The 16,211-nt window shown below is 39.8% G+C and overlaps 1 protein-coding gene across 4 annotated transcripts in view; it reads right to left on the bottom strand.

Moving 5' to 3' along the window:
• Positions 1–16,211, bottom strand: part of LOC308103865 (plasminogen-like) — a 43,320-nt gene that overhangs the window by 16,289 nt on the left and 10,820 nt on the right. The gene's annotated exons all lie outside the window — the stretch shown is intronic.

Here is a 16,211-nt window from a genome sequence, read left to right as displayed (position 1 = left end):
TCAATTAATCAAAATTGAATTGAACCTGGCTCTCCTGCATGGAAAACCAAACATCTACCAGTCATCCAAAGAGGAACACTTCCTGACCACCGGAGATATTAGGCTTCTGTTCTACAGGCAGGGCTACTCTGCTACAGTGGTAGCCAGTTGGTTTCTTCACCATTTTCAAAACAGTACCTTTTTCACACACAGGTACCTTTTTCGGCCACACCCCCAGATTCTCAGACACGCCCCCCAGATGTATTGTATCTAATTTCAACATGTAGTGTGGCCATTCAGCCACAGGGTGGCGCGTTCACACTGAGCAGCATCACAGTGACTATATCTCCTTCCACATTTATCTACAATCTACTGTACAAACTCACTGTGAGCTTGTAGATCTGCTATTTTCAATCGGCTGAAATATATTTAGGGCTGAAGTGGTTTGTGTGTTTTGTAATTGTAATCAAAATCTACAAAGTAACTAGTAGTAACCAAAAGTTTTCATTTAATTGTAGTGGAGTAAAAGTACAATATTTTCCTCTGAGATGTAGTGGAGTAGAAGTAAAAGTATTAAATACTCCAGTAAAGTAAAAGTACCTCAAAATAATTATTGTACTTAAGCACAGTACTTGCGTAAATGTACTTAGTTACTTTCCTACACAATAAAAAAGTGGCAGATGTACAAGATCGAATTGTGGATCTTTCACCTGTTGAGAGTGCGTTCTCAATGGCCTGATGGTCCAGGCCGTGGACTCGCAGTCTAATGGTCGGGGTTCGATTCCAACATAAGGCGGTAACTTTAATTTAGCCTTTTTTAGCTTTTGCAAAGTAGAAATACTCCGTTACAAGTAAAAGTGAGGAAATAAAAATGTACTTGAGTAAAGTACAAAAGTATTGGTATCAAAATGTACTTAAAGTACCAAAAGTAGAAAGTACTCATTATGTAGAATGTCCCATTTCACAACTTTTCAAATGTATAAAATGTATACAAATCTTTTGAAAATATCAGATCTACAAGCTCTACAAGTAATCTAAATCTACAACGTAACTAGTATAACCTCAAAATTTTACTTAAGCACAGTACTTGCTTAAATGTACTTAGTTACTTTCCTACACAACAAAAAATAGCAGATGTACAAGCTTGCATCGTGACACTAAGTGGCATGTTGTGAGCTGTACATCTGCATATATATTACAGCTATGTTGGGTAGGGTTAGTTATCAGATATTTCCAATTGTAAAAGTGAGGTATCAGTGGCCTGACGGTCCAGGCTATGGACTCTCCGTTTAGTGGTCAGGGTTCGATTCTAGCTCCAGCTTCACACTGAAGGTTGGGGATACTTTATTTTCCAGGGAAGGCTAGATTTTCAGCATAAGACAACGATTGTAATTTAGCCTTCTTTAGCTTTTGCAAAGTAGAAATACTCTGTTACAAGTAAAAATCAGGAAATAAAAATAAATACTTGAGTTAAAGTACAAAAGTATTGGTATCAAAATGTACTTGTAAAATGTACCAAAAGTAGAAAAAGCATCCGAATGGAGTCGGAACACGTTCTGTAGGACACTCTGTCCAGCCATTATTCTTCAAAGAACTCTACAGAATGGGAAAACAGTGCGTGTGTGTGTGTGTGTGTGTGTGTGTGTGTGTCTCTCTCTCTCTCTCTCTCTCTCTCTCTCTCTCTCTCTCTCTCTCTCTCTCTCTCTCTCTCTCTCTCTCTCTCTCTCTCTCTCTCTCTCTCTCTCTCTCTCTCTCTCTCTCTCTCTCTCTCTCTCTCTCTCTCTCTCTCTCCTCTCTCTCTCTCCTCTCTCTCTCTCTCTCTCTCTCTCTCTCTTCTAACAATCGAATAATAAAGTAAAAATCGCCCCTCTCTCTCTGTCTTCTTGTTTTTCTCTCACTGTATCTCTGTATTTCTCTCTCCACACAGACAGTAGAGTTCTCAACGGGCCTGAAAATTAAAGCCCGGCTCTAACTGGGCCCGACTGCGAATAATAATGTGGTTACTGTGAAGATATGAACCCAACTCAGTTTAATTTGTGGGAGAATTCGATAAAGGAGGACTCACAGCTAATTTAGAAGCAAGGAAAATTGACATTTGATGCGTATTGACTGTTTACTACTATATAGTTACTTTACTGTGTGTGTGTGTGTGTGTGTGTGTGTGTGTGTGTGTGTGTGTGTGTGTGTGTGTGTGTGTGTGTCCTACACAACAAAAAATAGCAGATGTACAAGCTTGCATCGTGACACGAAGTGGCATGTTGTGAGCTGTACATCTGCATATATATTACCAGCTATGTCGGGTAGGGTTAACTGTCAGATATTTCAAGGTATAAAAGTGAGGTGTCAGTGGCCTGACGGTCCAGGCTATGGGACTCTCCGTTTAGTGGTCGGGGTTCGATTCCAGCTTAGGACAAAGATTATAATTTTGCTTTTCTAGCTTTTTGCTTGCATCATGGCACGAAAATGCTATGTTTTTAATGTGGTTTTCTTTTGTGGTTTTCTTTACACTTTTCAAATGTATAAAATGTATACGAATCTTTTGAAAATAGCAGATCCATATTAAATACCCTGCCACAGACCCATGGCCATGTTCAAGAAGAAAACATAATCTACTAACGTCAGATTAACATACACAAGTGTTAAATGTTCTAATAAAGTGCTTTTGAATTGTTCCACTGTGTGTTTGTGTCAGCTTAATCCGTGCTATTTTTACGGTGTTTATTTATTTTACTGAGCCGAGAAGCGTCTCGTCTCGTCTTCTCCAGTGAACTGGGACTGGGATCAATTCACTTTGCAGCTTGAAGATCCGGTATAAAACGGATACGGAAACGGCCTTTGTCCGTGCCTATGTGTGTGTTTTTAAATTACCGGATAAAGAAGGCGGGCTTTACGACGAATTAAATCCCACCAACGTTCAAAACATGTTTCTGGTTGGCTGACAGACAGATATACACTGTTTTGATGAAGAATGCAATTTAAAAAATAAATGAAGCACAATGCAACGAAAACTAACTGAGATGTTTAAGAGAAAAGAAGACAGAGTTGAAGAAGCTGACAATGTGGTTAAAAACAAAGTTTGTAGAACAACAACGCCCAGGTACAGTGGTGGGAAAAGTACTCAATTACTTAAGTAAAAGTATCAATACTGCAATGTATGTATGTAAAGCACATGAAAATTTACTTGAGTGAAAGTACAAAAGTATTGGTATAAAAATGTACTTAAAGTACCAAAAGTAAAACTACTCAAATGTTTGAAAATAGCAGATCTACAAGCTTGTGGAGCTTGTAGATCGGCTATTTTCAAATAGCCGAGGTATAAAATAGGGCTAAAGGGATTAATGTATGATTTATAATGTAATAATGTATATCTGCAAAGTAACTAAAGTTTTCAAATAATTGTAGTGGAGTAAAAGTACAATATTTGCACAACTATTTTCTATGCGATATCATGTGCTTGTCATTTCTACACCAAAATCTATGCATTTTACGAGTTTTGGGCCCCCCAAAACATTTTGGACCCCCCCCAAAATACACACACACACACACACACACACACACACACACACACACACACACAGTAAAGTAACTATAGTAGTAAACAGTCAATACGCATCAAATGTCAATTTTCCTTGCTTCTAAATTAGCTGTGAGTCCTCCTTTATCGAATTCTCCCACAAATTAAACTGAGTTGGGTTCATATCTTCACAGTAACCACATTATTATTCGCAGTCGGGCCCAGTTAGAGCCGGGCTTTAATTTTCAGGCCCGTTGAGAACTCTACTGTCTGTGTGAGAGAGAAATACAGAGATACAGATACAGAGAGAAAAACAAGAAGACAGAGAGAGAGGGGGGGATTTTCACTTTATTATTCGATTGTTAGAAGAGAGAGAGAGAGAGACAGACACACACACACACACACACACACACACACACACACACACACACACACACACACACACACACACACACACACACACACACACACACACACACACACACACACACACACACGCACTGTTTTCCCATTCTGTAGAGTTCTTTACCAGTACATTTTGATACCAATACTTTTGTACTTTAACTCAAGTATTTATTTTTATTTCCTGATTTTTACTTGTAACAGAGTATTTCTACTTTGCAAAAGCTAAAGAAGGCTAAATTACAATCGTTGTCTTACGCTGGAAAATCTAGCCATCCCTGGAAAATAAAGTACCCCCAACCCCCAACCCTGGCATCCCATGCCCATGAAGACATTTGCATCACTATAGGCGAGGGTCCCTCTGCTGAATGCATAGTGTATTGGCTGTCTGGCGGGCTAACGACACCCACCTCACAGTCAAAGACTCAATATATCTTGTTCCAGGGACCCCCAAAAGCAAAGATTTGATTTTATAATGTGTATATAGATTAAAAGATTTGCATACATTTTCAGATTATTTTTCAAAAAGTCATAGTGTGGCACGCTATGAGCTTGTAGTTTGAGTTGCTATTTTTGAATAGCCAAAGAACACACACACACACACACACACACACACACACACACACACACACACACACACACACACACACACACACACACACACACACACACACACACACACACACACACACACACACACACACACACACACACACACACACACACACACACACACACACACACAACTAGTGCAGTGGTTAGTGGTCGATCAGGGGCGGCCATAGCTGAGTGGTTAGTGAGCCCACCTAGGGAACCAGAGGCCCTGGTTGCCCCAGGTTCGATTCCAGGCTATCTCAGCATATGGTTCACAGGTTCTCATTGGAAACAAGACCGCAAGGACTTTCATGAACGACCTGTTAAAAGGAATTATCCTTATCCTAGTGAGACTGACTTCCAAGAGTGAGATCAGAGTTCAAATATTGTACTTTTACTCCACTACAATTGTTTGAAAACTTTAGTTACTTTGCAGATATAAATGATTATATTATAAAACATAAACATTAACCACTTTAGCCCTATTTTATACCATTTGAAAATAGCCAATCTACAAGCTTGTAGATTGACTATTTTCAAACATTTTAGTACTTTTACTTTTGGTACTTTAAGTATATTTTAATGCCAATACTTTTGTACTTTTACTCAAGTAACACTTCACTGTTTCAGCTGAAGTGAGATGCCTATAGATAGATATTATTATTATTATTATTATTATTATTATTATTACCCTTATTAAAAGAAAATATATATATTGTGATACAAAATGCCTAAATAAAGCAATAGATATGAAATACATACTGTAATGAAATTGAAATGAAAAAGGTTGAGAATCACTGGGTTAAACTGTAGAATATAGTTAAAGGGATATTTCACTTTAAATACAAATTGAAATGTGTGTGTAAACTCTTTACACACACGTGTTTTTTAAATTGTCTCTTTAACAAGAAAAAATGCAGTGCAAATAGGACTTGGTTTAGAATAGCCAAAATTGTCTGTATGGTGTTATGGACACCTCATAGAAATTACACTATTTAAAGTATAATTACTGCTATAGTAGGCTTCTACAGTAGAACAAGTAGACTAGTAGGTAAACCACAACCAATAGTTGCTCGGCCCTGCCATCTACTGTCCACTTACTGTATTGCACGGTGGGAAAAAAAATAATGCTAAACTCCTCCCTCCAAGGCAAAACCACCCCCCCAGAGGGGTGTGGCTTTGATGGGTACCTGAGAGGTACTGATCTAGTGGGTACCCAATGTGATGATCTCAACTGGCTACCACTGTACATCTGGTGTCAGAAAAGCCAATGGTAATGTTATAACATAGCATTCTAGGAGTCAATGTTTTTCCAATTCAATCATGTGCAGAGGCCATTGCAATGAAAAGGGCAAGATGTTCATTGTCTTCTTCTATATCATAATGTTAGTAAACCACTTTCAACCTATTCCCTATTTTGGGAAAGTCATTATACTGTAGGTATTTTCAGAAATTAAAAATGTCAAAACATTTGCAACATCATGTGAGCTTTTAGATCTGCTATTTCTATTAGGAATTACAGTAAGCTTACAGTAAGTGGTTGATGACTAAAATAGTGTTTGGTACTGTACGTGAAACCAGTCAGGAAACGTTCTTTCAATGCAACCAGTATGTGGTCTTGATGAGTGGATTGGCCATTACTGTTCTGTCCTTGAGGCAGGGATAATGCTACTGATGCCCAATAACAGAACATTAAGCAGTAGCAGTAGTGAAGCATGGGAACATCGACATCTAGCTAAAATTCAGTGCAACGATAGTTCATGTAGACACGGAAGGCAGAATGTTTATGTACTTCATTCACACTCCCCGGACCCCCCCCATTCGCTATCAGTTATACAGTCGTACTCCTTTAAGTCAGTACGTTCAACCTCTTGTCATTCTCATTCGCTTCAAGCTAATTACTCACGCCCTCATACCCACAGTGCAACTCGGGCGGTTCATTTAAGCAGCCTCTGTTCTCTGTTCAGTCTACGTACTTCGCTGTCTAAGCGGTGTGTTCAGCTGCTTGTTTTCAAATTTCACATTGGTATGGGTGGTCTCAGCTGTTTTCAAACTTTTCATCAACTTGTTTGCTGCAACTCACCAGTAATCGTAGATTGTGCTCGTTATCGTCATTGAATTCATCTGCAGGAGTGTCATTCTGATCCCGAATAGCAGTTGTGTTTGGGTGAAAGATCAGGTGGGGCACGACGCTAAACAGCGTGGTTCATAGTGGATGTCAATGGTTTCATTGTCGCTGCTTTAAGTCTGTAACGTATCCTGGTAATTTTCAACACAAGTCGACATCGAGGCGGATCTGCGCTGCAGTCATTTCTGTGAACACAGCCACATCCAAGCTGCTGCAGTTATTTCCTGATCGTCTTCAATGATCTTTCATGCCAGGTGATGCTATTAATCTTCTCTGTGTGTGATCATTATGGAGATAAAGGTTTTGTGCATGTGATTATGTTGTGGTGTTAAATAGCGTCGGGTCAGGCAGACAGAGTTTGGTTTAAACGCACACACATTCTCACACACAAACTGTTGTCAAGTCAACGTGAAGTAACCAGAACCATAGAGGGAGAAAGTTCCGTCACTATTTGATCCCGCTGCAAAGCTGGTTGCTATAGTTCCTAACATTGGAACTTCTCCATAGATAGTCAGAGCGTTTCTGCATTCCATTCTATCTATGGGAGTCTATGCTAGTGTTGTCACTCTCACACTAGATCACGCTGGGCGTATCCAGGAAGTGGCTCTCAGCAAAGCATTATGGGTAATGTAGTCCATGCAACCGCCACATTTATAGTATATTAGGATTAGTTTAATTCTACGTGTTAGAGTAATGTGAAGAGGCAAGAGTGATTCTTAACTGGATGGTGGAATGTGCAGGCATTATGGTAATGTTAACTAGGCAGTTTTATGTTAAGTAGGTACTTACTAAACAGGATATTCAAGTATATAATCCACTCAGTGAAGCTGTTGATCATTTCTGCTGGGTTATTCAACTCATTTGTCCCTTTAGTTACATGTAGCTATAATGGGGGTTTTAGTTTGTAGATGCTCAACTAGATAATTACTGTTGCCACCGAGCTTGCTTTTAGAGTCGTTTCCAAGGTCAGTGTAATAGGTTCTTATACTAGAAGTACTGTTTCTGAAGAACTGTGTGGGATATCTAAGGTTGTTTATAGTATTAAGTATTGATGGTAAAGGTATTAAAGTATTAGTAGTGTTAAAGGTTAAAGTATTAGTAGTTTAAGGTATTAAGTATAGTAGTGTTAAAGGTTTTAGAGTTAAGTATTAATAGTCTTAAAAGGTTATGGTTCTAAGGTTTAAAGGCTCTAAGGACGTTTATTAGGTATTAAATAATGAATAAAGTTAAAGGGTAAAGTATTAGTAGTGGTAAAGGTTTAAAAAGTAAAGTTTATTTGTGGTAAAAGCGTTAAAGTTTAAGGTGGTAGTAGTGTTTAAAGGTTAAGGTCCTAGAGGTTTAAATTTTAAAGGTGTTAAGGCGCTGTTGTCTATTAGAACTGACTTTATGTTTGTAGTTTGGCGCCCTCTAGTGACACTGGGGTAATTGTACTTTTCTTGTGGGTTTGCGACCCTAGTGGACACTCTAATTGTTCCTAGTAAACTCAGTTCAGTCTGAGTCGTTATACCATGCGGTTCCAGTGCATCGGCTTATCTTCCCACTTCAGTAATATGCTTGGAAGTATCATTGTAGGCTAATTTATTTGCAATCATATGCTGAGATGCTTGTGCATTGTAGCCATGTGGAGTTCGATTATCTTGATTTCCCAATGCAGAGTTGTGTTTGGCACTGGGCTAATGCTAGCATCCAGGTTGTTTGTTTCATGCTAGCTAATGCTAGTTTCCATTCCTTGTAGCCTTATGCTTGTGTTATTTCATTGGATGTATGTAGTGAGCATTATTTATTGGTGCTACCCCTCATGATTGTTTCAGTTTAAAACTGGTTTGGATCTTGGTTTACACTGCTTCTTATCGTCTCTTCAAGCTACTGTTAGCGTCTATTGTGTACCACCACACGCGTTGAGAGGTCATAACATGGCACTAATTATTCATTAGGTTGGATTGTGATTATATTAATGAAACATGAATGAATTAACTTGGATGTTATCTTCTCTTTTAGCTTAACCATGTCATTGTAAGGGATATTTGTTCATTGCTTGATCTCATTTTGCTTCTGTTTTCAGTTTCATGAGCGACTGCCCATTATGGTGATCCAAGGTTGATGATGGCATGACCTTCTGTCCACCATGGATGCTGGGAATCTTCAGGTTCTGGGTTGCTGCCAGTCTTCATTTTTACTGCAGCGCCATGGTCATTGCACAGCAGTAATCAAGATCACCTCGGTGGTATACCTGGATCTACTTCTGCTGAAGCCATGAGAGGCAGGTCATTCATTAATCAAATCTAAAACTCATCCTGGTTAAATCTACTGAAAGCCTTGTCGGCTGCTCACTGCTTGATCTGCGTATCCACTCACACTCAATGTTATAAGGATTCAGCGTCTATACAATTCAGGTGTATAAATATCAAATGGTATGGATTGTTAATGATCTTGGATATTTAAGTAGTCTGGGATGGTTGCTTTTGAGCTAATTTCATGGATATTCAAATCGCTACATTCCACGTTGGGGTTGTGATATTGCGAAATATCAATTAAATCATGATTTGACTCAAAGAGTAGCGGTGGATCACTCGGCTCATGTTTTGATGAACGCAGTTAGCTGTGAGAAGTAATGGGAATTGCAGGTCACATTGATCATTGGATTAAGCTTTATTAAGTGGAGAAAGGAACCATCTAATGTAGATATTGTGTAGATATTGTTTGGAATTAGTTCCATCAGCATCTTACGGGTTCTTAGATATGGGAAATGCATTGCTTTGCACTGAAAGCACTCCTAATCAGTAATCATCCTAATGGAATATCATTTATTGTAAGAACTGATACCGCTTTTTGTCCGTTCTTTTCCATGTCCTGTAACCAAAATGGAGGTTAAATCCTGGAGGAATGATCAGTTTGTTATGGATGATGGGAAGGCCATGTCAAGGCTCGGTTGCTGCCAAGCTGTGTAAAGTGTGCCAGAGATGAGGATTTGGCCCCAAGTCGTATACCTCACTTCGGATTGGTGCTGCAAAATCAGCAGCATTTCTGGTTCCATCATCTACTCTGAAAGCATGATGGGACGTTGGTCTTCTGCTGCTTATGAACGTTATATCCGTCGAAATACGGATGGAATTCTTCAGCTCAAAAAGCAATAAGTGTATATGTGTAATCAATTATGGGTAATGCAGGAGTTGCATTATTTATGTTGTATGGTTAAGTAATTTTCTCCTGGCAGAGCGCAGGTCGTGGTATGGTATCATGTATGCTTAACTGGGTATTAGATTGGTAGGTATGGTAAACCACTAGTAGCATTGGTCGTGTATGTGGGTCTCACGTATGCTACAGTGGTATTAGGATGGTACACCATTAAGCATGGGTTGTGTGAGGTCGCACGCTGCTTAATGGCGGTTTAGATGATGGTAGGTTTAGCATGGGTAATCCACTAAATATACATTCCTCCTATATCAGGTCACCGCTCGGGCGAGCGCGACTTGCCTAATAGGGTTCGCATTGCTGCCATCATATAGAGGGAATTAGACATTGCTGTCTATACACATAGTTATTCATAATTCATAGTTTATTTTCTTTAACATCAAAACACAGTAGTGTTGCACTTCTTTCGGATCGGCGCAGTAACCTCAGCAGCATCGTTGGTTCTTTATTCACTTAAAAGCCATGGGTTTATGAGTTTATGAGTTTATGAGTTTATTAGGATCCCCATTAGCTGGTGCATAACAACAGTTAATCTTCCTGGGGTCCACAAATAACATAAAAACATGACATTCGACAGTACAGTACATTACAGGACAATGATACAAATAGTGTACGGCGTCAATTTTCCTTCAAACAGTGACTTTCATATCAACCATCACATACAGCTTATTTTCTGATTCCCCATTTCCTTGGAAAGAAAAATTAAAAGAAAACAATAATACTAATAGTAATTTTACAAATGTCTCCCTTTGCTTCTTTTAAAGTAAAAACAAACTAAACAAATACAATCCTAATCATAACTGTGAAAGGATGTGTGTGTGTCTGTGTTAGCGAAAGTGCCATATTCCTGCATGTGTTTAAAAAAAAAAAAAAAAAAATAGAATAAAAACCCTATATGAATGGGTATTCTGCTGTATGTTTACCATAACCTGTCTGCTGCTAGTGTAATTACAATCTTTGGGCTTCTAGATGCCTCTTCAATCGTCTTTTGAAGCTTGCTTTAGTTTTTTCTTTAGAAATCTGATCTGGCAGTGTGTTCCATGCAGCCATGGCTCTATACAACACTGTGCTCTTCATAGACTCTGTTTTGGCTTTAGGGTTTTGATAGCAACCTCTTGTGACATGTCTCGTCTTATATGTATGGATTTTAGAGCTAGGTGTAAGTTGCTTATATAGACAGGTTGGATGTTTCAGCTCATTTATGTTTCTCAAAAAGACAAGGAGTGATACCATCAGCCTCTCCGTGACTAATGTCCAGGAGAGCTTGACATGCATTTTGTTTACATTATGCCTTGGTGTACACCTAAGGGCAAGCCGAGCTGCTCTGTTTTGAACCAGTTGCAGCTTTCCCAGGTCCCTCTTGTTAGCCCCTGACCAGATCATTGAGCAGTAGTCCAGTTGTGAAAGGACTAGAGTCTCAATGACTTGTTTTGTCAGTTTCGGTGGTAAAAACACTGAGCACCTCTTGATGACAGATATATTCCTCCCCATCTTTGCCACCACTGAATCTATGTGTCTCGTCCATGATAAATTGTTCACCAGGATGAGTCCCAGGAGCTTTGTTTCCTCCACCTGCTCAACCTCTACATTATTCAGCATCAGATTCACCTGCGGTTTAGACCTTAGTACGTAATTTGTGCCAAATACAATACTTTTAGTTTTTTGAATGTTGAGCACTAATTTGTTGCTGGTCACCCATTCCATTACGTCAGTTCTTTGTTCAAAATCTCAGTTATCTCACCGATTGTGGGAGCCTGTGTATATATTGTCGTGTCATCCGAGTACATAGAGACTTGTGCTTTTTCAAGAGCTAATGGAAAATCATTTGTAAAGATTGAAAAGAGTAAAGGACCTAGTACTAGAACTTCCTTGTGGAATTCCACTCTCAACACATATAGCACTAGAGATACTGCCATTAAAGTATACACTCTGAGTTCTGCTGTTATATAGATAGCTTTCTAGCCATGATATCACCTTTGGGGCAAAACCATAGCACTCCAATTTGTCGAGTAAAATTCTATGGTCTATCAAATCAAAGGCAGCGCTATAGTCTAATAGTACTGCTCCCACCATCTTCACATCAATCTCTTTCATCCATTGATCTGTCATTTGTGTCAGTGCTGTGGCTGTTGAGTGACCTTCTCTATATGCATGTTGATACTCACTCATCAGACTGTTAACAGAAAAATAGCATTGTATTTGATTGAATATCATTTTTTCTAGTAGTTTGTTTAGAACTGGTGACAGGCTTATTGGTCTGCTGTTAGAGCCAGTGAAGGCATTCTTTGCATTTTTTGGGAGTGGAATAACTTTGGCTACTTTCCAGATGTGCGGGCATGTACCTTCCAGACTCATGTTAAAAATATGACAGATAGGTGCAGCAATGAACTTGGCTACATTCTTTAATAGCTGACCGTCTAAGTTATCAATACCTGGTGGTTTATCATTATTGATTGCCAACAATAACTTTTCCACCTCTTCTGTCCTAACTTTACCCAGCTCAAAGGTGCAGTTTTTATTTTTCATAATACGTTCTCTAATATTAACATAGGACGACTCGCAGCTAGATTTTGGCATTCCCTACCTTAGCTTCTCCACTTTATCGATGAAATAATTATTAAAATAATTGGCAATATCTAGTAGTCTAGTGATGCCCCCTCTGATTCAATAAAGGATGGTGTTGCGTTGTTTTTCCTTGATGTTATTCAAGGTACCCCAGAGCTTTTTTCCATCATGCTTTATATCGTTTATCTTAATCTCATAATACATTTCTTCTTTTTTCTGTTCAGTTTTGTCACCTCATTCCTTATTCTGCAATATAACTGCCACTCAGAATGATTGCCGGAATTTATTGCTGCCCTTTTTGTTCTGTCTCTATCAGCCATACATTTCTTTAGCTCCTCGTCAATCCATTGTGCCTTTACTGTTTTAACGGTTAACTTCTTAACAGGTGCATGTTTATCCATTACTGGTAACAACAATTTCATGAAAACATCCAGTGCCACATTTGGGTCACTCTCTTTAAAAACATTAGACCAACATACTCCCTTAACATCATCCACATATGAATCACAGCAAAACCCTTTATATTGATCTCTTCAGCACTATTTTTGGTCCTGCTTTGGGGACTTTGGCTTTCCTACATATTGCTACAAGGTTATGATCGCTGAAGCCAATTGGTACTGATACCGCTTTTGAGCACAGTTCACTTGCGTTTGTGTATATGTGATCAATGCATTTGGATGATGTTACTCCAGAGCTATTGGTAATTATTACCCTGGTTGGTTGATTGATCATCTGATCTAGGTTACATGCACTTGTTACTGTCATCAGTTTGTTTTTCAGTGAACAGTCTGATGACAGAAAGTCAATATTCACGTCACCCAATAAATATATCTCCCTGTTTTCATCACATGCCTTCTCAATCATTTCACACAATTTATCTAGATAATTACTATCAGAGCTTGGTGGTCTATAGCAACATCCCAGCAACATAGGTTTTAAATGGGGCAGGTGAACCTGCAGCCATACCATCTCTACCTCACTCAACATCAAATCCTCCCTATACTTCACAGGAATGTGACTTTGTACATAAAAAGCCACTCCTCCCCCATTGCAGTTTCTATCCTTTCTGTAAATATTGTACCCCTGTATTGATAGTGCACCGTCCTCAAACGAGTCATCTAAGTGAGTTTCAGAGATGGCCAGAATATGAATATTATTTGATATCAACATATCCTGAACTGAACCTTATTTCTAAGACTGCAGATATTCAAGTGAGCGATTTTTAGCCCTTTCTTAGGTAGTTTAGCATTTACTGACATAGATAGAGATAGACTAACAGCAAATTAAGCATAATGTCCATTACAGTCCTGATGCTAAAGTGCATGTTTGTGTGTGTGTGTTTGTGTGTGTGTGTGTGTGCGCTTCCCTTGTGTGTGCGCGTGCACCAAGCTACGAACCCCTTCTGTCTCTTGAGTCCCTTTTCGCAGTCCTCTGAGATGAGTGGCGTGAGTCCGTTCTCTCAGCCCTTTGGGAGGGGGGGATTGAGGGATGGGTGGGGGTTTGAGGAGGATGAACAATTAGTCTGTCGTACCTAATGTATGCAATGTTCCCTTTGCTCCTTTCTGCCTTCAAGGCAGGGATGAGTTCCTTTCTCTTCTGGTGTACCGCTTCGGGATAATCCTCGTTGAGGAAGATGTTTGTTCCTTTCAACCTTTGTCGTCTCCCCATCACAGCCGTCTTGTCCTTGAAACGCAGGAACTTCACAACAATCTGCCTAGGCTTGTCTGCGCCCCTGCCGTTTCCCATTCGATGTGCCCTCTCCACCTCGATCCTCTCCTCATCCATCTGTAGTTTTGTGCTGAGCAGCTCCCGGACCTTTTACTCCGATTCCTCCCAACTCTCCCCTGGAGACTCTGGGATTCCATCTATAATTAAGTTATTGCGTTTCGATTGGCCCTCTAGATAGTCTGATTTTCCACTCATTGTCATGACAGATTCACACACAGTACTAATGTCTGTGCGTGCTTCTTGGCTCTTCCTCTTCAACTCCTTACAAGTCTCTTTTAATTCATCCACTTCTTTTTGGGAGAACTGTAAACTGTTCTTAAGGTCCGAGCCTCCCTATTCATATCATCCATTCTCTTGTTGGTGGAATCAACCAAGATTTGGATGAAACTTTTAAAATTGTTTTCTTGCTGTGTTAGTAGCTGCCCGTATACATCCTGTTGTTGTTTTAACAGTTCACGCACCTGTGACATGCTGACATTGACCAGGTTTCCCAAACGAATTTGAGCTCCTGCGTAGCCTAGAAGCTGCGTGAGAGCCTCCACGCACCTGCGTAGTAGCAACCCCGCCACGCCCTATCTTCGTTAGTAGCAGCTGTGTGTGCCCAACGTGCCAGCTAAACTGGCTTCAGGAGATACCATCGTCGTAGGTTCTCGTTACGTGTGTGCTAAAACTACATTCGTGAGACAGCATAGACGTAAAGACCTCCTGGACGAAGTCTACGTAAAGCCTACGTAAACTACGTAGGGCTGTCCTACGCTACACAGCAGTTTAAACACCCTTTGCGAAAGTGAAATGGATCATAAAAATACCAGAGGCAACTGTCAGATGTCCTGAAGCAGTCCACTCCAAATACAACTTTTGAATAATATATTTATGAATGAAATTACAGTGGTGAGTTGACATCTGCAAGGTAAATAAAACACTAAAGTGTCCCCATTATGCAAGTAAATTAAATATACTTAAAATACCAAAAGGAATGCAGAATGTCCCATTTCCCAAAATTAATATGTATTAAAATCTTTTGAAAATAGCAGATCTACAAGCTTGTGAAGTGTTGTGAGCTTGTAGATCTGCTAGTTTCAAAAGATGTTTTAACCATTCATAAACATGGCGAGCGCAACAGCTGTCACTTTGTGAGAGGAACTGGGGACTTTCATCATAACGTTTAACTATAAAACTTCGAAATTAAGTAAACATGTTTAGCTCAGCATCATTTATATACCTTTAGTTAACTTGGCATATGCTTAATATTTTTATCAGACGATCGGATCATCCGTGAGAGTACAATTTGTAAACTTCGGGTTCATGCATATAGAGGACGAAGCCCTGGTTCAGAGCATTAGTGAACTACAGCCACACATGTCCGTAAAGCGTCCGTCAAGTTGCCGTACGGACGCCGGAGGTCCCATCCACTCCCATGTTAAAAAAAAAACGGAACGGTACTTCCGGTTTTAAACTTAACATGGGAGTGGATGGGACTTCCGGCGTCCGTACGGAAACTTGACGGACGCTTTAAGGACATGTGTGGCTGTACCCACTAACGCTCTGAATCAGGGCTAGAAGCAGCGCAGCTGCCCGCGTTGTGTGTGTGTGTGTGTGTGTGTGTGTATATATATATATATGTATATATATATATATATATATATATATATATATATATATACACATATACATATACATATACATATACATATATATATATATATATATAAATTAAATGTGTGTGTGTGTGTGGTCGGTCGGTCGGTCTTTTCATAAATCTATTTCGCTACGATGGGTGTTACTACCGGCCCAGGGCGCTAGTAACAAACTGCTTCGTAGGCCAGCACTGCAGGGCTACGCCTCTCGCAGAAGTAGGAGGAGAGTAGGATACGCCATTCTGTCTCCCAAATGTAGTTTTAGCAGACACGTAACGCCGTGGACGTGGGAAGCGATTGCACGTTGGGCACAACCAGCTGCTACTAATGAGGGTAGAGCGTAGGTTTCACCGGGTCCCAGGCTCTTACGCAAGCTGCGTAGGCTTCGCATGAGCTGAAATCTACGTGGCTGCTATGGTACTGCGCAGATTGTGTGGACAAACGTAAGACCCGTCGTAGAACCTGCGCAGAT

Source organism: Gymnoscopelus braueri (genome assembly GCF_963280865.1).
Source record: "Gymnoscopelus braueri genome assembly, chromosome: 16".
Lineage (NCBI taxonomy): Eukaryota > Metazoa > Chordata > Actinopteri > Myctophiformes > Myctophidae > Gymnoscopelus > Gymnoscopelus braueri.
Note: the sequence above shows the minus strand (reverse complement) of the source record. Positions and strands in the feature narration are given on the sequence as shown.